The sequence below is a fragment of the Sciurus vulgaris genome (genome assembly GCF_902686455.1).
Source record: "Sciurus vulgaris genome assembly, chromosome: 9".
In the NCBI taxonomy this organism is placed as follows: Eukaryota; Metazoa; Chordata; class Mammalia; order Rodentia; family Sciuridae; genus Sciurus; species Sciurus vulgaris.
Genome location: NC_136469.1, coordinates 103,755,133 through 103,771,600, shown reverse-complemented (window position 1 = coordinate 103,771,600; position 16,468 = coordinate 103,755,133). Strand labels below are relative to the sequence as shown.

The 16,468-nt window shown below is 38.4% G+C and overlaps 1 protein-coding gene and 1 pseudogene across 3 annotated transcripts in view; both read right to left on the bottom strand.

Moving 5' to 3' along the window:
* Window positions 1–16,468, bottom strand: part of LOC306669896 (DGAT1/2-independent enzyme synthesizing storage lipids-like) — a 497,646-nt pseudogene that overhangs the window by 437,575 nt on the left and 43,603 nt on the right. The window lies entirely within an intron of this gene.
* LNX1 (ligand of numb-protein X 1) overlaps window positions 1–16,468 on the bottom strand; it is a 159,407-nt gene that overhangs the window by 121,467 nt on the left and 21,472 nt on the right. For both annotated transcript variants that reach the window (XM_079154035.1, XM_079154033.1), the window contains exon 2: window positions 6,231–6,298. The gene's annotated coding sequence lies outside the window, so the exon portion shown is untranslated. The remainder of the gene's footprint in view (window positions 1–6,230; window positions 6,299–16,468) is intronic.

Sequence of the window (16,468 nt, the reverse complement as noted above, 5' to 3'; positions counted from 1 at the left end):
GTTTCTTTTTGCTTTTGTTGCCTGTACTTTTGTTATCCTATATATATAAAAAAAAAATCAGTGTATATAGGAAGTCCAAGGTCAAGGAGCTTTCCCCTTATGTTTTCTTTCAGGAGTTTCTTGGTTTCAGAGCTTATATTTAGGTCTGTAATCAATTTCAAATTGACTTTTGTGTATGGTAAGAGTTAAAAGGCCAATTTTATTTATTTATTTTTTTTGCATGTGAATATGCAGTTTTCTAGCACCATTTATTGAAGAAACTATTCTTTCTACATCATATCTATCTTCTTCGTGCCCCTGTTGAAAATTAGTTAGCCAAATATGCTTGGGTTTATTTGGGGTCTCTACACTCTATGGTGTCTTTTTTTTAAGAAAACCAGTACAATACTGTAATATATTATGTTTATATCACAAATTTATGTGCAGTTAAACATGTTAAAGAAATTTAATAATTAGGTTGTAAAAGTTCCCTTAAAAAGGATTATATTTTGTGCTAGGTTTATAAATTAAATAACATCTTTAAATTTAAAGGGTAAATAGGTATTTCCTTTTAGGATATAAAATGCTGGGAAAAAGCATCACTAACACCCTAAGAAAAGGAGAATGCAAGATAATCTACAAAATCATAATTTTTCTTGGGCCCATTAAAGAGTTGCGGCTGTAGGACCAGGTGGCAGGTGGCCTGAAATCTAGGGAAAATGCCACGATGAAAACTAGCTCATCTGAAGCAGAGTACGGGAGAACAGATGTGCCATAAAAGTAGGTATGAAAAACTAGTAATGAACTTCTGAAGCTAAGTCTGGGCTCACATGAGAATATAAAAACTCTAGAGCCCCAGTTACAAGGGGGACCCAGTTCAAGTTCTTCTCATAACAAAGGACATCAAGCCCAGATCCATCACTGATTTGCTGAATTTTTTTTTTTGGGGGGGGGGGCACAGGGGATTGAACCCAGTGGCACTTAACCACTGAGTCACATCCCCAGCCCTCTTTAATTTTTTATTTAAAGACAGAGTCTCACTAAGTTACTTAGAGCCTCACTAAGTTGCTAGGGCTGGCTTTGATCTTGTGATTCTCTTGCCTCAGTCTCCGAAGCTGCTGGGATTACAGGCCTGCACCACCACGCCTGGCCCAGTTCACTGAACTTCTGAGAGAATACCAGGCAGGATAAATCCCTGCCTCTCCTCCTCATGAGAAACAATATACTCAGACGCATCACATTTCAACTGTTGAAAACCAAAAATGAAGAGAAAATCATGAAGAGAGAGAAGACAGATGGCAATCAGAGGAACAAAGATAAGAATAATAGCAGATATGTCAAACTATAAATGTCAAAAGACCATGGAAGAATGTCTTTAAAGTGTTGAAGGGGAGAAAAACTGTCAACCCAAATTCTGCACTCAGTGAAAATGTCTTTCAAATATGAAGGGAAATTAAGACCTTTTCAGAAAAGGACTGAGGGCATTTGTTATCATCAGACATGGGTTACAAGAAATCTTAAGGGAAGTAGTTCAGGCAGAAGGATGTGCTATCAGACAGAAACCTGGATCTTCCTAAAGAAATGAAGGACACTGGAAATGTTAAAAGTGGATGGATGGCAGAACTCAAAATGCCTAATACCCCTTTGGGAGTACAGCTCTAATTCAGTCTGATTGCACAGGTCAGCTTACCTTCCCTGAACTGCCTTGAAAGATCTAAAGTGTACCAACAATGGCTACTTATGTACAACTTGGGAGAAGACCTCTTAGTCAAGGAAGAGGGGGGCCAAGTTTACTAAAGGACAAAAGGTTGGTCAAGTGGAAGAAAATAAATAGTGAAGATAAGAAAAATTCAAGGAAGTAAGATGAGCAATGAAAAATCTAGTAAAATAGAGATAAAGAAGAAGAACTAAATTTTATAATTTATAACTTTAACCATTTGAAATTTAATTGAAAATAAATTAATACCAGAATAATATGCTTTAATCCACAAGCCATCCTTGAAAACACCAAAAAATTTATAGTGACTCGATATATCTCTTTGGACTGTATTGGAATGTTCTAGAGAAAAAAAAAAAAAAAGGAATTGACTAATTCTTTTTACTTATGTAGTAAACATAGCATCTTCTATGGGCTAATTTCTATTCTAAACACCTTATAAATACTAAATAATTTAATGCTCAGAACAACCCCATGAGGTAGATACTATTATTTACATCTTTACAAATGTGCTCAAGGCCACTTTCTCTGAAGTCCTTACTTTTTGTTTGTTCATTTGAGATGAGACTTTTGCTAGCTACTCAAGTTGGCCTTACAGTTGGCTCAAGCAATTCTTCGGCCTCATCCCCGCCAGTAGCATGGGCTGCAGGCATGTGCCACAACTCCTGTCTAAAATCTTTATTTTAACTGGTGTGCCATGCTTCTTTCCAACATGATAAATAAATAAACTTCCATATTCCTGTTACAAAAAATTTGGATCATTTTTCACATATCCATAGAACATTTAAAAAAACTGACCATGTACATGGCTACAAGGAAAACTTCAGAAATTCCAAAGGGTAAAGACTTCGGTTTATGTTATCTAATCATAGTTCCATAAGTAAGAAAAAAAAATTGTTTTAAAGTTGACAAAAATAAATTGAAAATTAAGAAATACTTTGAAAACATTTAGCTCAAAGAGGAAATATAGAAATTACTGATAATGATGAAAACCATGAAAAAGAGAACTTCATAACATTCTCTGGGAGTCTGTGAAACTGTATTTGAAAAATTCTATAACCAAAGTGCTTGCCTTATGAAAGACTTGAGATGAAAATTAAACTAAATCTCCATCCTAAAAAAGTCAGAAAAAGAATAAGAGTGACTGATAAAGGTAAAAGCTTAAATTAATGAAACAGGAATCAGAACATGTAGAGTATATGAATACATTTTAAATTTTGTTATATAAAAGCATCTAAATACTTATATGTAAATAGGTTTAAATTTTTAAAAAGAAAAAAGCAAAATTATAAAATGATTGAGAAACAAAGAACAAATATTAAAATGACTAAAGGTATTAAAAATAATAAACTATAAAACTATGACAACGAATTTGAAAACTGGAGTAAACATTGGAAAAGACAGGAAAAATTATCTATTTTTGCAGATGATATCATTGTAAACCTAGAAAACCCAAAGGAATGTAATAAAAACATCATTAGCCCTCTCTACTCTAGAAATTAGAGGTAGAAAAAATGTATTTAAAATAATGAAAAACAAAAAATCTCTGTGAAATGCTTGCAAATAGATGTGATAAAAAGGAAATTAACAACAGAGTCTTACCAAAACATGCAAAAGTGGAAATGAAGAAATGGAAAGATATACCATAATCTTGGATGGGAAGACTCATTGTCATAAAAGCATTAGGTTCCTCAAATTATGTGTGTGTGTGTGTTTTTCACTAAAAATCACAAGATGGATGTTTTTGGTTTATTCATTTGCTTTTGGTAATTGGGTAAAATGACCTTGAACTTTAAGAGAAAAAATTAAATACCAAAGAAAAGATATGTAAGTTTGGAAAAATAACTAGAGATAGGGCAGAGGACTTCCTTAGAAGTTATTAGAACCTTTATAAAACCATTGTATTCAAGTAAGTGTCTTGTTAGAATCCAATTTCATCAAATATTCAATGATAGAGTACAAATGTATGAATGAAAAATGTTAGAAGGTAAAGTAAAACTCTGGCAAGAAAATCCAGATTATATATACTCTATGGAGGCAGAAAAAAATCTTTCTAATCAAAATTGAGAAGTCAAAAACTCTGAAATGACAGTGATGTTTAACTATAAAAATTATAACTTTTTCTGTAAAGATAAAAAGTAAAATACAATAGACTACAACAGATTTGTAATCCAGGTAATACATGTTCACTTTGGCAGTACATATGCTAAAATCGTATTGCAGATAATAGATTTAATTTTTATAATATATGATGAAGAAACTGGGGAAGGTTGCTTGGTGTTTTTGTTTGCTTTTTTCTTCTTCTTGCAAACTGTAAAAGCTAGAAAATGTTTCCAGTAATAGACTAGTTGAATAAATTACAGTATGTCCATCCAATAATATGGCCACTGGGAAGAATGGATCAGAATTTGTTGGTTGACAGGCAGGATTTCAGAAGGTATGGTTGACAGAGTGAAGCACAATGCAGGGAAAATGTACACTCTGGTCCTGTTTTTGTGAAGTAGACAACGATCAGAAAGTACCTGTGTCTGTGCTTGTACGTGTCCACAAACATTGCATCGCATGGGCAAAAATAGGAAATATACTTACTAGATTCTTAAGTGGGTTTCTGAGTAGGTGGTGGGTTGGGACTCAAAATGTCCCCAATCAAAAGTGAAAAAAAAAAAAAGGAAAGCAAACAAATAAAAAGACCACCCACGCCTGCCTGTACTCACGTACCTATGCTTGAATCGATCATGCATATGGATTTATGAAAATATATGAATACATACAGAAATCACTTCTCTGACAGACAACTTATGGAGTTCTAGGAAATTTGCTGTTGCATTTGTGACCCTGTTGCTACACATTCTTCAGGAAAGGATTTCTGTGTGATTCTGAGACTTTATTCTATGACTCTCTCATGACACGGTGTTCTACCCTGGACGCAGCACTGAGGAAAGCATCCGACACCCCTCTGGAAGTGGGCATCCCTTTGGGGTTTCTGCTTCGGCTTCTCGTCCACACTTCCTTTTATGAAGTAACCCTCAAGTTAACCTTTCTAGGCAGAGCAAGTCAGGCCACGTCAGGCATATTTCTAGGCGTATCAGGCTGTGGTGGTTCATTTTGCACACCAGAGAGGCCAACGGGGAGGGGCTCCACAGGGGCATCTGGGAAAGTGACCCATTGCTCCTTGGGCCAGAGGTCTTAGATTTTTTAGGGTTGTCTAAATTGTGAAATTCTTCAGGGTCAAATAGAAGTAAAACCTAAGAAGCCAAGGACATTAACTTGAGCTTCCTTTAGTCAGCCCATGCCGTTTGTAGCTCAGGAGTCGTCTCCTCCTGGATGCAGACAGAATGTTCGAGAGTGCCACATTCCAGGCTCACAGCTGCCTCCTCCAGCCTCCTTGCGGTGGAGCAATTTCCTTCACTTCAAAGGAAGCTCCAGGTGCTGGGAAGACTCCAGGGGTGTGGTCCAGTCTCAGACTCTGACTCCTTCTCTTTACTGAAACATGCATTCTCTTCCTTTTATTCCAAGTTGACTTTTGGAGCTATTCCTAAATTCATTCATCTGCTTTTGAACTCTGAGAGTGAGAAAGAAATGTAGTTTTCCTTTTTTTTCCCCTCAAGTCATTGACCCTAGTGTTGTCATGACACTTCAAATTAAGTAACTGCAGAAAGAAACTGGAGGGATAATTACACATGCCACCGAAGAGAAAACGCCACAACTGACAGGGTAATAAATAGGGCGTGGGAGAGTTGGCCACCTGGTGGTTTGTTGTGCAGTCCTTGGCAATCTAACGTGTCTTCCCCCAATAGAGGTGGGACAACTTCTGACTGCCTGGGCTGGTGTTGGGACCTGGAGTTCCAGAAACTTTGCATCTTCCATTCTTGCCCTCTTGAGACTTCAAGATGACTAAGCTATAAAGATGCTCAGCCTAACCAAGGGGTGAATGAGAGAGCTTAGGAAGAGAACTAAGTCTCTAGCCAATGACCAGCACCAACTCCCAGACATGAGTGAGGCCATCTTGGACCGTCCAGTTAAAGGGAGCCTCCACAGTGATCATAGGTAAAACCTTTAGCTCACCAACCCTCAGAACTGTGGCAAATAATAAATGATAGTTATTTTAAGGCACTGAGTTTTGAACTAGTTTATAAAAAAAAAAAACTGCACCACCTGATTGTTACAGGGGCTTGGGCGTATTAATTCGGCATTTATAGTTTTCTAGTTTTCTGTGTGTAATGAGTACATTTTCTATTTTTTTCCCTGAGATTTTTTTTCCTTAGGAACCTAGGAAAACACATTCCCTACACGGTCACAAATAATTCCTATGTACTGTACGCTGAAGAGCTCACAGGAGACAGAAAATTGCAAAGGCAGACACAGCATCTCACGTCTGCTCTCGCTGTCCTGTTCCAGGGCAGCAGGGTATGGCAGTGGGAGGTCAGCATATGTGGGCCAAATTAAGCGTTTCCCATGACACCTGTGCCGCTTTCATCCCTTTCCTGGGCACTTGAATGTGTCACAAAATGAATGGTCTGGTTGTTTAGCTTACCTGGCCAGCTCTGCAGATGTTCCCTGTAGCCTCACTTCTCCATATCCATGGCTCTCTAAGGACCCAGCCTGGAAAAAGAGAACATCTTTCCAGTTAGTGGAGGACTGAGCTCATTAGTCAAGAGAATAGTAGTTGTAGTAAGATCAGTGGTAGGGGCTAACCTTTACTGAAACCTTATAAATATGCTGGTTGCTATGCCATTCATTTTGCATGAATTAGCTAATTCAGTCAATCAATTCTTTGTTATTTCCATGAGGACACTGAGGCAGAGAAGGGTGAATTGATTTTTTTCAGTTCTTACTGTTACTTGGCAAAGCCTCAGCTCTTCACAAACATCCTGGCTCTACGTGCAGCTAGCTATGAAGATACAGAGATTTAAACTAAGGAATACCAAAATAGTAATTTATAAAAGTTCCCTAGTTAGAAATCACCCGTAAGTTACAATCTCTTAAACTTTTGAATATCACATGTACTTCCCATTAATCAAGAAACAAGAATATTGAGCATATAAAGATGTCTGTGTCTGTGCCAGTTACTCTAGAAAGTTATAAAATAAACTGTAATCCAAAAAAAAATCATCTGAGAATATTGGCTCTAAAGGGGTTTATACTATTTTGAAGAGACCAAACTTACAAAATGAAATAAGCAGAGGAATCCAGAGATCTCACCTCCTGCAGGAAGAATCTAAGTCATATTTCAGGTTTCCCTTTCTCCTTCTTGAATCAAATTCACAGATTTCATTTTTGGATGTCACGGCACTAGAAGATGGTTCAAGAGGCCAAACTAACCTGTGTTAGCAAGTAGAATAATCTCTAGAAAAGAAAATTTACTTTGGGATTTAAGATGATCAAAACTGATTACTTCTCAAGAGGCTTAGAAACCCAAAGCTGTAAACACAGCTGGGGAAACACTTGAATGTGGGTCCATAAAAACTCCAGCAAATAATCCATCCTCCTGGCTCATGACCTGCACAGCACTCCATGTACATGGGTCTATAGGAAAGCAGTAAATGTTGGTGAGGAGAAAAGAAAAATGTATAGAGACATGCCCACCCACGCCATCTTTGTGTGGAATGTAAACAGCTTCCTTGTTTTGCTGAGATAAAGGCAAGAGTTACAGTCCACCCAGCACAAAGCTGCAACCCAGGGCTGTTGTCTAACCAAACCTATACAAATGGGATTTGTTCTCTCAAAAGTTAGAGTGTGGATAGAATTATTTTTGATTGCATGAAAGTAACTGTTCTGTTTACTTGGCCAGGAGATCACAACAGAAATTGAACCAATTTTCTTTATGCAGAAAAATTTTGACTGATCAAAAGTTTAATTTTTTCCTGGAAGGTTAGATATCTATATATCAACAACAATTATCTCTGGTAGAGGAATTAGGACTGTTGGCTACTTCCTTGTCTTTGCTTATTGGTGTTTTTGGTGTTGTTTGGAATGACATCTGTTGTGTTTATAATCAAAAAATATTATGATTTTTGTAAAAGAACCAACCTACTTAATTTTCTTACTATAGATATTCCTAAATCATTTAATTAAATTGCCCCTAACTACTTTGCTTATGAAATAAATCCTGTCTGACTCACTTTAAAATAATTTCCCCTGCTAGGAGAGTTCTTATGATCACTGTATCTAGAAATACATATCAAGGTTAATGATATTTTGATGCAGGACTTGAGCCTTGGAAAAAAGTTACTCTGAAGAGGAAAGAAATTATGCCTTAAAAATTTCTTTTTCAGATGACTTGCTGTGTAGTTCATTAGCAAGAGACACTAAAAGTACTTTCTAAAATAATAATGGCTCAGAACCTTGCTCTTTGAGATAACAAGGCTCTGTTTTCGCAGGTGGCCTTCTACTCAAAGAACAAAAACTGGAAACATCCATTGAATTGCCCTGTTTACGTGTGTTGAGTCACGCTAATGGAACAGAGCTAGGCAAGCCCTGGGTACAGAGCCCTTAGGTGAATGGAGGAAAAGACCAGCCTCAGCTTCACCCAATCCCAGGTGCCCATGCAGTTCATGTGTCTCTCCAAAGACTCCTGACCTATTACAGAGGACCTTGAAGGCAGTGCTGGCCAATAGAAAGATAATGCAAATTATGTACAAAATTTAAATTTTCTACCAACTACTTTTTAAAAAGTAAAAATAAAATGTCAAGTTCATTTTAATATTAGATTTTATTTAAATAAACATACCCAAAGTAGTATCATTTTAATATTAAAAGTGTACTGAGACATGTTACATGTTACATGTTTTTTAAGTGCTTGCTTTTTTACACTTTTAGTATCATTTTCTTTGGAAAAGAACTCAAGAGCCACATGTGGCCAGTGGCCACCCTATTGGCAGTACAACTCTACAACTCTAAGATGAAAATCTTACAACCAGACAGGATTATAGGATCTTATTTATTTATTTTATTTTATTTTTTTGGTACCTGGGATTGAACTCTGGGGCTTTTAACCACAGAGCCACATCCCCAGCACTTTCTTTATTTTATTTTGAGACAGGGTCTTCTAAGTTGTGTGGGGCCTTATGAAATTGGTGATTCTTCTGCTTCAGCCTCCCAAGTCTCTGGGATTACAGGTGTGCACCACTGTGCCTTGACTTGGATCGTAGAATCTTAAAATCGTTTTTGCACTGAGCTATAATAGACATACTGTAAAATCAATCCTCACAAACATAGAACTCAGTGGTTTTTAAATTTTGCATAAGTTCAATGTTTAAAATGTCATAGTGATAATAAATATTTAAGCAGATCTTAGAATTGTTTCATTAAGTTTGTCTCTAAATATTTTTAGTTCAACAATTGCTGTCTTCATTAGAGTCTATCCATTTTCTTTTGTTGACTTTGTTTTCTGTGCGTTGGCTTACTTTTTCAAGGATTTCTATTAAACCTTGTTTTGATACCTTCCCACTTAATTTTCTCTCTCTTTTCTTCTGTATGAGATAATTCCCTGCTGCTTTAGTTCTTTCAGGCTTTATAAGTTACTTAACTTGGCCTCAAACTGACTCATCTAGAATTTGGACTAAAATACTGTTTCCCTGTGCTTTGCTTCCTGTTATACAACGTACAGGTATCTGCTGGGCTGCCTGGGCACCCCCAGGCAGCATTGGCAGTGTCCTTGGCCTATGGGGCAAGTACCAGCCACCCAACTCAGTGGTTTTTAGTTTATTTACAAACATCACCACTACTTATTCCCACAACATGGTCATCATCCCCCTCAAAACCCATACCGTTAACATGGCTCTTCCTTGCCTATTTCCCCAGCCCTAGTAACTCCCAGTCTTCTTCCTATCTTTATGAATTTGCCTACTTGGGGCATTTTGTATACATGGAATTATGTAATCTGTGATCTTTTGTTCCAGACTTCCTTCACCTACCATAAAGTTTTCCATTTTCATATATGTTGTAGCATGTATCAGGACTTTGTTCCTTTTTATGGCTAAATGATATTCCATTGTGTGGATATATACCACATTTTGTTCAGCTATTCATAAATTTATGGGACTCTTTGGCTACTGAGAACTGCTTCTATGAACATTCATGTAAATTTTGGGAGACCGTGTTTGCAATTCTGTTGAACATAAACCTGGTCATATAATAATCCTGTGTTGAGATTTTTGATGAAATACCAGACTATTTTCCAAAGTGATTGCATCACTTTACATACCCATCAGCAATGCATGAAGTTTCCAATGCTCCACATCCTTGTCAACCCTTATTATTGTCTGTCTTTTTTGTTATAGCCTTCCTAGTGGGTTTAACAAATCCAGGGTCAGCTGCTATTCTCACCGGTTAAGAAAATATAAAAACTCTGGTTACAAAATACAAGAGGAGTTATACTATTCCTAAAGATTTAAAAGATTAGGGGCTAAACTCACATTTACCTGATCTACTTGTAAAGCAAAACAAAACAAAACAAAAAACACCTTGAGGCTGTATGCAAAAGATTTTATTCTCTGTTCCATTAGCAAGTGAGGTGAGTTGCTTCAGTAATGATAATTAATAGTGATATACACTATTACTATTACTATTACTGAGTGCTTTATCTACATTAGTTCATAGAATTCTCACATTAACCTGGGGGTAAGTACTATGACTGTCCTCTGCATCTTATGGATGTGTACTCTGAGGCTTATTAATGAAGAGCTTAGAGGCTACACTTTTAGCCTTATTTATTAACATCCCTTGGCAGGAAGTTATTGAAGGTCTCCTCTAGACCTTCTCAAAGCGTGGTTCCCAGGACAGCAGCAGCTGATTACCTGAGTGCATAGTAGAAATGCAAACTCTTGGGCCTCACCCAGGTGGAATCTATCATCCTGTGTCATAACAAGCGTTCCAGCTAACTGATGCAGGCTAGTGTTTGTGAACTCTGTTCCTAGAACAAACATAACATAGACCAACGTTTATAGAAAAACTGTGGGGCAGACCCAGAGCAGGGTGTTAGGTACATTCAGTTTGAGCATTCAATGCCGAAAAAGACATAACTGTCCTTTCAGTGTTTAGATTCAAGGGACTTTGACAGATGGGTGGATCAGTGTTAACTCGGAGTGTAACACATTCTAAATCAAGTTGTGCATGTGATGACCCACCCAGAGAAGGCTGAGTAAGCTTCCCTGTGGAAATGACTTAGGAGCAGTCAATAAACTTGGACAGCCAACATCAGTTTCAAGATGCCAAGAATACTTGCTGCTACTTCCAAGAGAGGATCCAAATTCTACAGTAGGCCTTCAAAACACTGTAACTGAACCTTGCTTATGTCTCAGTCTTTATCTCCTTTGTAGCTCCTTGTTATCTCGTGTGGTGCAAAAACGCACACTAACAGCACCTAGGGACCTGTTAGCTTTGTTAGTGAGACAGAATCTCAGAGCTTGCTTCTGAACTAGGAATCCGAATTCTCACTTAACAAGATCCCCATACGACTTTGGTGCACACGAAAGTTTCAGAAGCTCTGCTCTGGGGACTGGGAAGGATTCTCAGTTTTCCAGCTTGCCAAATGATAGCACTGTGCAGCACCTTCTGCTTGGGATTTCCTTCCCAGGATGTCTGACAGAATCAGACAGAAAGTTAAGAAGATCCGGAGGTGGCTACAGGTTAAGGAGGAAATCTAGTTTCTACTTCTGAAAGATTTGCATTATGATTTCTCGTTATATTTTGGTGTACTGAAACTCACCAAAAGGCAGAAGTGGGATGTGAGACAAGGCCTGGTGGAGATCTGGGTCCTAAGTCGAGTGCTGATCAGCAGTGAATTGCTTTGGGTCTCTTTCATTTCAGACCCCTGAATTGTTCCCTTATTCCTAAACGAAGGAATTGGGGTGAGGGATCTCGCTATATGTTCCGCTTACATATACTCACGGGTTTTTTTAAGCATGAAAATTTGAATATTTTTGGTAAGTAGCTTCCTTTGGAAATTAAGATTTTATTTGAACAGTCCTCTGGAGATTAATAATCATTTCTCACAATTTTATAGGCAAGTCACACTGAGTTATCTGTTTCTTGTATTTCCCCACACATTTTTTTTTTTAAATCACTTATTGTATAGTCATTTTTCATGAGAAGGAAAGGATTAAACAGAACCTGCCTTGGAAAGATGCAGGTATGCCAGAAGCCAAGAAGAGTGAATGTCGATCAAGAAAGTTGGCATTTGCGATAAATCCGATTCTGTTCTGAGTGATTAAGTTCTTCAAAAAACCTATTGACTTTTCAAAGGGTGCGTGGTTTAGAAAAAACTGACAATTTTCAAACCACCAGCCTTGCATGTTAATGCCCTGGTGTCGCGGGAGGGAACAGTGCAAGCACTGTTGGCACACACTGGGCCTCTCAGCACTCTTGAGCAGGGCCACCTGATCAGCGTGGAGGGACGGCGGTGCCGTTTCCTCCATCACTCTCCTGCCCGTGGCCGGCAATGGACCATTATCTCTGATTCTGACATCTGAAGAGAGAATCTGAATGCCAGGAAGGAAGTTTTCCAAATCAGTATAAGAAACAAAATCCTCTTATTACAACAGGATACAGTAAAGAAAACAAGGGAGGAAGTTCACGAGAGGGAAAGGTTTAAGACTGTAAACGAAAAATACTTGAGAGCAAAACAAGACATCCCCAAGCCGGTGCAGTTTCTTGTGTTTACTGGGAAAATACCCATTGCTGAAGAGACGAGAGGACGGGAGAGGGAGAGACACAGACATGGCTCGTCTGGGTCACAGGACTCTGCCATCCGACCTGCGTGCCTAGGAGTCACTAGCATTTTCTTTCTCAATTTCATTTCTCTTAGAAAAAAAGTATTATTCTTTGGGAGGGAGTTTTAATGAGTTTTGCCCAGAGTGAATACAGTGGCCGAAGACAGGTGGAAACAGAGTGTCCTTTCATTAGCCAGAGATGAAAAGAGATGTTTTATGGTGACATTCGGCCATAAAGAGCTCTAGTGACTTATTCTGGCTTGGGGCTGGAAGAGATGTCAAAATGGTGCTGATCTCATCCCTAGAGGCACCATCCAGGTCTGATCACGTCGTGGGGCTGGAATCCACCGGCTAACTGCATCTCAGTTATACCAGAGGATGGGAGCATTTAACTCACGCAAAAGAGATTCAACTCCATATTGCATGAAGGACAGAAGATGAGATGAGAGTCACGTGTACTTATCATCTTTTTGTCAAGAGAATTGTGATTTCCTGGTAGGAAGAGGGTTCTGAGAGAATAAAATAGAATTTTAACCAAGTCTTAGTTGAAGTTACTTGAATGTGTTTTGTTTTTGTCAGAGCTACAGAGCGGATAGCTATCAAGGGATTTATGTGCAGGTCTTATATAATCCCGATGCAACCCCATGAAGTAGCTCTATCGTTGGTCCCATTTTGCTGAAGTCCAGAGCAGTTAGTAGCTTGCTTAAAGTTGCACAGCTAGCAAGTAGTCAAGCCAGAACTTAAACCTCGGTCTGTCTGCACTTGGAGCTCAAGTGCTAGGTTTTGAACTTCTTTTAGTTTAAAATACAGGCTGGGTCGCAAGATCTCTATATAGGTATGTTCTGATTTCCAAATGACTCAAGACAGCGAAGCTCTGCATACACTATCTTTGCTGCTCACCTCTGCAAACTGGGTCATTCGCTAAAGCTGTTTCAGGGGCTCCTCTCTCTTCCTCTCCAACTAACATGGTCAGGTTTCACTTGTTTGGAATAATTCTTTACTTGACTCTTCTGTACCTTTTAACATTATTTATTTCTCTTTTTGTCCACAACTGATGGCCTCTTCAGTCGCGACTTCCCTAACTACCCTCCCGCTGGGCTGAGACTGTCCTGGCACAGACATGCTTTCTAACCTCCAAAGTCTGCGGCCTTTCCAGGGGCCCTCACCTTGACCTTTCGGCAGCATTGGGCCGTACAGACCACCCGCTTTTTGGAGGACTGCATATGCATATTAAGCACACACAGATTTATTAAATGACTGAGTAAATAAAATACTCAAATATTTTCTGAATTCTTAAATACAGTGTAGATATGCTGAAAGGTCAGGAAAACTTTCTCTTTTTTTTTTCTTTCTTGTTTTTCTTTTAATCATATAAACATAATTCTACATTTAAAAAATACTCATGAGAAAGTGATTCCCATTAAAGGACACTGCCCAGCTTTGCAACAACAGCTCTGTTTTGTAGAGTAAGAAATGAATTCTATTGTTCTAAAGAGATTTATATATGTTTAAGATTAATATTTTAGAAGCTTGTAGGCATATCATATATAATAATTAAGTCCAATGGAATCATTGGCTTACATGTAAGAGAAAAAACTCTCAAACTCACGGGAAAAACAGAAGAGAAAATCTTCCTAACTTTGAGTTAGGCAATGGTTTCTTACTGCAACACGAAAAGCACAAACAACAAAAGAAAAAAGAAACTGGTCTTCATCAAAATCAAAAGCCTTTGTGCTTAAAAATACACCATCAAGAACATGAAAAGATAACCCCTGCAATGTGAAAACATAGGCAAATCATATATCAGAGGAGGAGGGATTATTTATATTCAGAATAAATAAAGAACTCTTACAACTCAAAGAAATGAGCTGTATTCATCCATCTTCATTGCTACAATGAAATTCCCAAGGCTGGGTAATTCATAAAGAAAAGAATTTTATTTAGCTCAAAATTTTGGAGGCTTAAAGTCCAAAATTGGGTAGTCCCATCCATTTGGTTTCTGAGGAGGGTCCCCTGGGCCGTGTCACATGACAGGTGGCATCATGGTGGGAATGTGTGCAAGAGGAAGGGATCGCATGGCAAGACTGGAAGCTGGAGAGAAGGGAGAGGCCAGTCTTGCCCTTTGATAACAACCCTCGTTGATATCTTCCAAGGGCAGATATCTACAATGAGATATCCCCCAATCGTCTAGGCACCTCCCACTAGGCTCCGCCTCTTAAAGGACCCACCACTTCTCTGCATCACCATACTAAGGACTGAGCTTCCAACATATGAACCTTTGGAGGACTTACTCAATTACATCCAAACCACAGAAAAAGCCAATTGTAAAAATGGGCAAATGATTTGAATAAAATAAATATTTCTCCAAAGAAGATACACAAATAGCCAATAAACCCATGACAAGACGTTCTACATCATTATGAGAGAAAGGTATATAAAAACCACAATGAGATATCACTTCATACCTACCAGGATGGTCTAAAAGAAAAGGAAGGCAGGAAGGAGGGAGGGAGGGAAGGAAGAAAGGAAGAAGGAAAATAAGAGTTTAAAGTGGTTCCGCCATTGTGGAAAATATTATGGAGGTTCTTCAACACCTCAAAATAACTGAAGGCAGGGACTCAAGCACATATTTGTACACAGAGGTGCGCAGCAGCATTATTCATGATTGTCCAAGGTGCAAGCAACCACGTGACCAGAGATGGAGAATTGGATATGGAGTGTGGTACATACTGATGGTGGAATACAACGCAGCCTTAAAAAGGAAGGCTGTTCTGGCCTAACGAGAGTAGTATGGAAGTGGAATAAGGCAGCGATGAGAGAACCTCTGTGTTGTCTGATTCTGCTTCCACAGGGTCCTTAGACTCATCAAATTCATGGAGGCAGAAAATAGAAGAGCAGTTACCAGGGCCGGAGAAGGGGGATAGGAAGCTGCTGTTTAGTAGATAGGGAGTTTCAGTTTGGGAAGAAGAAAAAGTTCTGGAGAGGGACAGTAGGAGTGATCTGCACAACATATGAACGTTCTTAATGTCACTGAATCAGGCATGTAAAAACAAGTAAACAAACAGTCTTGGTGAGGATGTAGAGAAGCTGGAACCCTCCTTTGTTGCAGGGTTTGTAGAATGACGTGACCACTTTTGAGTACAGCAGTTTTGCAAAAGGTTAAGCAGTGTTACCACATGAACCAGCATTTCCATCCCTAGGTGTGTGAGTGTGTGTGTGCACAAGAAATTGAAAATATATGACACCACAAAGCACAAATGTTCATGGCAGTATTCTTTGTAATAATCCCACAATGGAAATGACCCAAATTTCCATCAACTGATGAATGGATAAATTCAAAGTTTGTATGCACAAAATGGAATATTATTCACCAATAAAAAGGAATGAGTCCTGGCATATGTTTCAACATGAATGAACTGTACAATCATTATACCAAGTGAAAGAGGGCTGATACAAAAGCCACGTATCATGGTTCCATTTAAAAGACGGGTCCAGGATGGGTGAATACATAAAGAAAATATATTAATAGTTTTCAGGGACTGAACCAAAGAGGAGGAATGGGAGAAGACCAAGTGGGCCCAGGGTTGCTTTCTGGAGGATGAAATGTTCTGAAGTTTGATAGTGGTGATGGTTGCACCATCTTAAATGTACTCCAGTCCACTGAGTTGTGTACTTTAAACAGGTGAGTTTTATGCTATGCGGTTTATAACTCAATATGTCTTTTTTTATTTTTATTTTATTTATTTATTTTTTATTGTAAACAAATGGGATACATGTTGTTTCTCTGTTTGTACATGGCATAGAGGCATTCCATTTGTGTAATCATAAATTTACATAGAGTAATGTTGTTTGTCGATATGTCTTTTTTAAAAGACAGAAAGTAAATAGGAGTTTGCTGCCTGCATACTAGTACTCATTTCCTCGTTAATTCAAATTTTTGTTGGACACACCGAGCCAGGGACTGGGTGAGGTGCTGGGCGTAATCGCGTTTTGAAACAGTCACCTGCTTCAGTGTGGGTTTGAGATCACTGGAGCTTCAGCAGCGGTATAGATAATTGAC